Source organism: Fukomys damarensis, unplaced genomic scaffold (assembly GCF_012274545.1).
Source record: "Fukomys damarensis isolate Sample0158 unplaced genomic scaffold, DMR_v1.0_HiC HiC_scaffold_33, whole genome shotgun sequence".
NCBI classification, from domain to species: domain Eukaryota; kingdom Metazoa; phylum Chordata; class Mammalia; order Rodentia; family Bathyergidae; genus Fukomys; species Fukomys damarensis.
Genome location: NW_022900945.1, coordinates 49,934,701 through 49,941,878, shown reverse-complemented (window position 1 = coordinate 49,941,878; position 7,178 = coordinate 49,934,701). Strand labels below are relative to the sequence as shown.

General features: G+C 43.0%; 1 protein-coding gene across 2 annotated transcripts in view; it reads right to left on the bottom strand.

Annotated features, from left to right (window-relative positions):
- The window catches only part of Pde4dip (phosphodiesterase 4D interacting protein), a 211,035-nt gene that overhangs the window by 177,938 nt on the left and 25,919 nt on the right, over window positions 1-7,178 (bottom strand). The window contains exon 1 of one of the 2 annotated variants that reach the window (XM_019207345.2): window positions 540-564. The exons of the other annotated variant lie outside the window; for it this stretch is intronic. The gene's annotated coding sequence lies outside the window, so the exon portion shown is untranslated. Of the gene's footprint in view, window positions 1-539; window positions 565-7,178 lie in introns of those variants that run through there. 2 annotated transcript variants of the gene reach the window in all.

Below are 7,178 nucleotides of genomic sequence, written 5' to 3'. Positions count from 1 at the left end.
GAATGACACCCACCCACTGCGGGGGAGCCGGCGGGGAGCGGCTGCGGCACCCACCCAGGTAACCTCGCAGCCAGAGCCGGGGGCCGGGGAGGCGTAGGCGCAACCCTGGCCGATCGCCCCAGCTCACAGGACGCTGTCATTTTCCTAGGCTCGCGACGTGCTACTTCACCATTCATCTGGGCACAGTGACCTTCCTCGGAAGGGAGACGTCCTCCCTCATAAAATCTTGCAAGCTGGGGCTGTCTCCATTTTAGACATTCCCGGATTTCATGGTATTCCACCTCCTTCCTTCCCGGTTTTCAGGTCTCCACAGCAACGGGGCTCTACCCAGAGCCCCAAGGAGACAGAAGGTTCCCGAACTTATAAGAACGCTCGCAAGCGTTAAGTCAGAAGTCTTGAGGACAGGGGACGTCCCCGCGACTGTTGTAAAATCGTGGAAAAGGCCCTTCGGAGGTGGCACCGCCCTGGAACCCCGAGCCACCTACTTCGTCGGAATAGAGGTTTAAACAAGTTAGGCATGCCGAAAGTAGAGCGCTTACCGCGGGAGGCCCCTCTGTAGCTCTGAACTGAACCCTTTTTATGAAGTGACATAATCACGGTTATTATTAGCGTTGCCCCTGACCTTTTATTTTTTCAAATTTGCAAAATGCTTTATAGTGCCTCTCTCTGGCAACACTGATACACTTCGACTGTTCACAGATGGTAAATTTGAGAGCTTGGAGGCTCAGAGGTTCTGTGGAGGTTCTGGTGTGGGCCCTCTTCTGCATAGCAAGGTCCCAGGGGCAGTAGATTCTCTGCAACTCCAAGTAAACGACCCACAGGCCTTCTGCAGAATGAATCTATTCTCTCCGGCAGCCTAGGAGTTTGACTAGGAGAAACTGCAGCACGGCACTCCACAGTACAGGCAGGACGGTGGGGATCTGGAATATTGGTGCAAACGGTCACCTTGTCTCCTACTTCTTGGATTAATGCCCCTAGTTGCTGTACAGAGTAGCAATGGGGAAGGCAGGATAACATTTCCAAGCATCTGAAGTTTTAGAGGAGCTACCTGGAAAGTTGCTAGTCTAGAATCCCATAACTCCGGCACTGAAGGTTGTAGCTAAGACCTCACTGCTTCTGACTTTAGAATGTTACCAGGAAAAATTTTAAGATTCAGTCTGACCTTAGACAAGGCTCACAGGCCACTTGTCTTGAAAAGAATCTCCTGTTGCTTCTAAGTGGGGGGGAGGGAGGCAGGAGAGTCAGATTTCCATCCTCCATACCAAAGCCAGTGCTATATTTAGTTGTGTCTCAAATCAAATTATGGACTACTGAACTGCAGAGAGGAACTTCGTCTACAGTCTACAGTTAGACATGAACTGCACCCAAGAAATGATAGTCCTGCATAATTCTCAGAAGTGAAGCTAGAAAATGGGCTTGGCTATTTTTAAGATAACATTTTTCAAAAGTTATTTTCAAGAACTTTTGTGAAAAACACAGAAAGTAGATAGAAAATAATGTTTGTTGAATTTCTTTCCAGTCCCTTAAAGATACATCTTTTAATCCAAACATGACTCACAAGGTACATTTTTAAGGAAAGAAATTAGTTTTTTTTAATAAAATTATACTTATTGTCAAAACAGTTTTGTGTTAGATTTAAAAAGAAAACATTCCCCTATATAACCACTCAGCATAAATGTTTGTTTCTCCATGATCCCTTTCATCACTGTCTGTATATAACACACACAGATTCACATAGGTATAGTACAATTAGACATAAGTGTGTGCTTTCCTCTGGCTAACTCATTAAATACTTGTCTGCGTTTTTAGAGTGTTGATATTTATTATTCTGATAATTCTGTAATATTTTATAATATCAATAGAGCCGTTGCTTAATAATATTCTATTATTGCACAGTTACACTGTTGCTAATATTGGACTCTAATAAATAATGTCTTAATGAATTTCTTGCCTTTACTCTTTTATTCTTTTGAGTTATGCTATGGTTTGAATATGTGGACCCCTCCAAAATTCATATGGAACCACAGTGTGATAGTAGTAAAAGCTGGAGCCTTGTGCAAAGCGATTAAATTGTGAACACTGCACTCTGGTGAATGGGATTATACTCATATAGAAGGGGTTGAAGGGAATGTCCTAGTCCCTTTTGTCCTTCTGTTCTTCTAGCCTCATGAGAACACAGCATTGTCCTCTCTGGAGGATACAGCAACAAAGAGCTATCTCGAAAACACAGAGCAAGTCCTTACCAGGCACTGAAATCTGCTGCACTTTTACCATGAGCTTACCACCCTCCAGAACTATGAGAAATAAATCTCTACTATTTGTAAATCACCCAGTCTAAAGTATTTGGTTTTAGCGGCAGGAATGAACTAGGACAGAGTGTTTCCTTGGGATAACTTTGTAGGCATGGGAATGTTACAATAAAAGAATTCTAATGTTCTCATCTAACGTAGCCTCAACAGAACCAGAATTTACACTTTTTTCCCTTATTTAATGGGAAAATGATTTAATAGTTATATCTCAGATCTATCCATTTGTAGTGATAAATAATTTAGCTCTAATCATTTTACTTTATATTTCTGAGAGCATTAACTAGTTAAGTTCCTATTTCACACGCTTGCTTGCAAACCATTACCTGGATGGAGTAGGCATCTTCATGAATTCCTTCTGTCGAGTCACTGAATTAGTTATCTTTTTTTGCTGAAACAGTGCAGCTTAACCAAGAACTCCCAAATCTCAGGATTATACACAAGACATTTATTTCTTACTCAGGAGTCTGTGGTATGGACAGGGGTTTAAATCTACTCCATATACATCTCATTCCCAGACCAACACTGAAGAAGCAACATCACCCAGGGGATATTCCTCTCATTGCACAGGTGCAAGAAACTAGGCAGAGACTCTTACTTTCTCTTCCATTCTCTGCTTAGCACCAGCATACTGTCCCTTCTGCCATGTTCCGTGCACCAAAGTCATACGGCCAAATCCAAAGTCATTAGCAAAGAAAAATGCAACTGTCTCAGGGAGTGCAGCAGGGAAGAGTATTTACAGAGCAGTAACGGGGTCTGTCAGTCACTATTTGTCATGCCACATGACTTTTCATCAAATGTTTCTCCTTGGGGATGCATGTGAACTTTACCCTTCCCTATCCCATTTAAAATTAGTTGTGGATTTTGGCCAATGAAACGCTGTGGCCACTGAAATGTGAGAGGAAGTCTCATGTGTCATGTCTAGGTAGAATGGAGACATTTTTTTAAGAGCCAGAGCACAACTGACCATCATCAATTTCCACTGTTCTACTAATCCCTGAAGATTAACACATTTTGAGATAAAGCCTGGGTCTTGGAGGTACTATTATGATTGGCACTTCCTGTTGACCCAAATAGAATGTGTGGTATGAGCAAGACATATTTTTATGAAGTTTCTCACATTTAGAGATTTGTTCACATGGCATAACCTGGCATATTCTGGCATATTTTTTTTTATTTCCACTCTGAGACTCAGGGTAATTATGTAGAAATTTGCATATGTTCCTCATATATCTGCTCCCAGTTTTTTATATTAGAGCCCAAGTAATCTTGGTAAGTAACATATAAATTAAACCAAAATGATTAAAGTGTATTATGTGCAGGTACAAACCTGCCAGAATGAAACTCATTAATCTGTTTAATCAACATGCACTATAAAAAAGGTTTAAAGTAATAATAAATCGGGTTTGTTGTTCTTTCAAATGTACTGCTCTTGATTTTCTCAGCTGATTGTACAGTGGGAGATACTTGAATTGATTAGAAGGGACAAAAAATTAGATGTCGACGTCTTATCATTCAGTTTCAAATATCCCGATGGTACTTTTATCTTCCCTTTATTTTTAAAAAATCCTTTTCCTTTTCCTCTCTCAAACTTGATTCTGAGTAAACAGGACTATTGACCATGGCCCAATGCATGACTTCTAAGGCAATAATAAAAGTATCCACTTGCAACCCATCTTTGCCAGACTCTTTTCTGAAAGCTTTGAGTGTATTAACTCCTTTCGTCCTCACAGTAATCTTGTTACATTGATGCTAGTCATTTTTGTTTTTAAAATAACTAAGGTGGAGCACATGGAGGTAAAATATACTGCTTAAATTCACAATGCTGATATTTACAGCGCTGATATTCACAAGCTGTGATTTGAAGCCAATCAGCTAAGCCCCAGACTGTCCTTTGTAACCATTATGCACACCGTTTCCTTGATTCGAACATGTAACATTCTCTTCGTACTTGGACAGAAAGCCAGTATGTGTGCGATACCTTCCCTTCACTGATCGCTGCAGTTTATTCATTTGGCCTGCTCAGTCAACTGATGTTTCTGTGGTCCCAGACGCCTCCACGTCCGTCTCTCCAACACTGGGTTAAAGGAAAAAAAAAAAGTCTTTCTGGACAGAGAAGAATCGTTGAGATCAATGATGGCAAAGATAATCACAAATTCTTGGCTACGTCTCCCATCAAGAGATAGAATTTAACTTTTCTCTTTTGTATTCACGCTGCCCTAAAGCGCCTACTTGGCCGACAGCATACAGCTGAAGAGATGTCCAACTGCCAAGTCGAGGTCATCATTAAAGGAGCTTTGTAGCTTCCACGTGAGACTCTTGGGCTTTTGAAACCCTGAGCTGCCAGATGAGAAGCCAAGCAACCATGCTAGAGAAACACTGTAGAGAGGCCCTTAGATCACATGGAGAGCGTGAGTGGCTTAGCAGAACCCAACATCAAGCAGTTCCCAGTGAGGCACCGAACCCATCCGTCAAACAGTCCTCCGTCAGCTGGCAAAGCTGAACCGCCTACAGTGACCATGATGCTGCGGGCCCAGCCTGAAGATGGCCTTTCACCTCATCCCTTCTCCCTTTCTCCTCCATAGGTTAGAGATGAGACCCTGTAGACCCTGAATGGCACAGCCCCAGGAGACTGTTACACTATGTATCCTTGTTCCCTTTCTGCTCATGCCCCGTCACGAGATAATCCCATGCAGCCTAGGCCACTTGGCTCTAGTCGCCCCGCCTTCCTACACCATAAACAAAGGGCGCCCCGGATGCCAGGCGGCCATTAGCTCATCAGACATGGTCTCGCCTCTTCCCACCAGCTATGAAGCTTAATCTTGGTATTATTTCTTCAATTTTATTCTTCTTAGGAGTCTTCCATTTTCTTCATCTCCCACTGCTCTCTCTGGCTTTGGACCCTTTGGTGTGTGGGTCGCGGCACCATGATGGAGTAGATCTGCCCTGCTGATCCCCACTAGGATCTCAACCCCACATCCTGATATAATGTAACAGCCATAAGTTAGGAGTAGTTCGTTAACAGTCACGTGTTGTTGGAACCAAATTTGGTATCTGGAAGTGGGGTGTTGCTATAACAAAAATCCAAAACAAACAGCAGCGACTTCGGTACCTGGATGCTGAAGAAGTTGGAAAGGTCTCGAGAAAAGTGTCAGTGAAGGCTGGAAGGACATTGAGGAGGCTGCTGGAGAGATTGAAAGAGGCAACGCAGAAAATATTATAAACTTCCTTCGTGGGGGAAAAATGACCTACATTATGCAGAGGCAGAAATTTTATATAAATAATTGACTCTGATAATGTGGAGAACAAAAAACAAAAAATGTACCCAGCGAATTGGGTGGATCTGGCTAAGGAAATTTTCAGGCAAAATTTCAAAAGTGTTAATGGGTTTCTGTAAGCCATATTATGAGAAAGTATGGGTAAAAAAAGACTTAAAAAGACCAAAAAAGTCATCATTTTTTTTTAGCAGAATTTACAGGAAGTGTCAAGAGCCAGGACTTGCCAGGTTCAAACAATACACTGCTTCTCACTGCCAGTCTCCACAGATAGCAACAGCTTTCAAAATAAAAAAAAGGCTTTAGGGCAAAAATCAAATCTGAGCTGGGCACGGGGCACACCTATAATCCCAGCACTCAGCCGAGGCAAGATGATCACAAGTTTGAGCTCGGCCTGGGCCATTTAGCAAGACTTTGTCTCAAAATAATAATAATAATGATAATAAATTTCTTAAGAGCCAGAAAGGTAGCTCAGTGAGAAGGCCTTGGGTTCAATTCCAAATACCACAAGAAAAGAAAGAGAAGTGGAAGGAAGAGGAAGAGAGGAGAATCCTTAAAGTTTTTAAGAGAATTGAACCAGCATGGACAAAAGGAATTAAGAGAGTACAGAATGAAAGGACGCCTTTCTTGTCATTACTCACTTCGCAGCACAATGAAATAACTGCATTGTATTGATGCTATGGTAGTTTGCTCTTGAATCTCTCACAAGCTCCATCTGTTGAGGGCCATAGCGCTATTGGTCACCTCAAAAGTCCCTTGTATAAAAGATATATTCCCGTATAACCCATGCATAGCCTCCTGTATACTTTAAATCATCTCTAGATTATAAATATTTATAATACCCAAATAATGTTTGCAACTGTCCATTATTGCGACAAAACAACTTTAAAGGAAAAGGAGTTTATTTCAACTCATGGTTTCAGAAGTTTCCATCCATCGTCCCTTTGTCCTGTAGCAGCACCGTGAATCACGACGGGAGCCCATGGTGGAGGAGGCCTATGCACCTCATGATGGCCAGGAAGCAAGAGAAGAGAGCGAGGGGGCAGAGTCCCCAGATCCCCCTCCGGGGTGTGCAAGCAACCTGGCTTCCTCCCACTGGGCCTCGCTGTGAAAGTTGCCCCAGGCCCTCCCAAAGGCTCCACGTGCGAGGCCCCACCCTTCGTGAGATGTTCAAGGTCCAAAGAACGGCACCGGTTCGCCCCAGACGCCATGGAAATCATTGTTGCGCTGTGTGGTTCAGAGAATCAAGACAAGGGGAAAAGGTCTATCCATGTGCACATCCACACAATGTTCCCCCCAAATATGTTCTGCAGATGTGGAACCTATAGATCCAGAAAACCGACTGTATCATAAAACTGGACTTTCACTTTCTGAAAAATGCCCAGTTGAGTTCATATCAATGCAAGCCTGTTACATGTGTTATCTGCCCAAGGAACAAACCCAACAAGTGAAAGTGTGGTTTGGATGGATGGTGGACCTGGTCACCAGGCCGCTCGAGTAACTGGCTGTGTGTGCATGGGTGGATTGGGGCTCTGCCCTTCCGTAGCTGTAGCTCAGAAGGGGTGGGGAGGCTTGTGTCTCTGAAGACTGTACATAG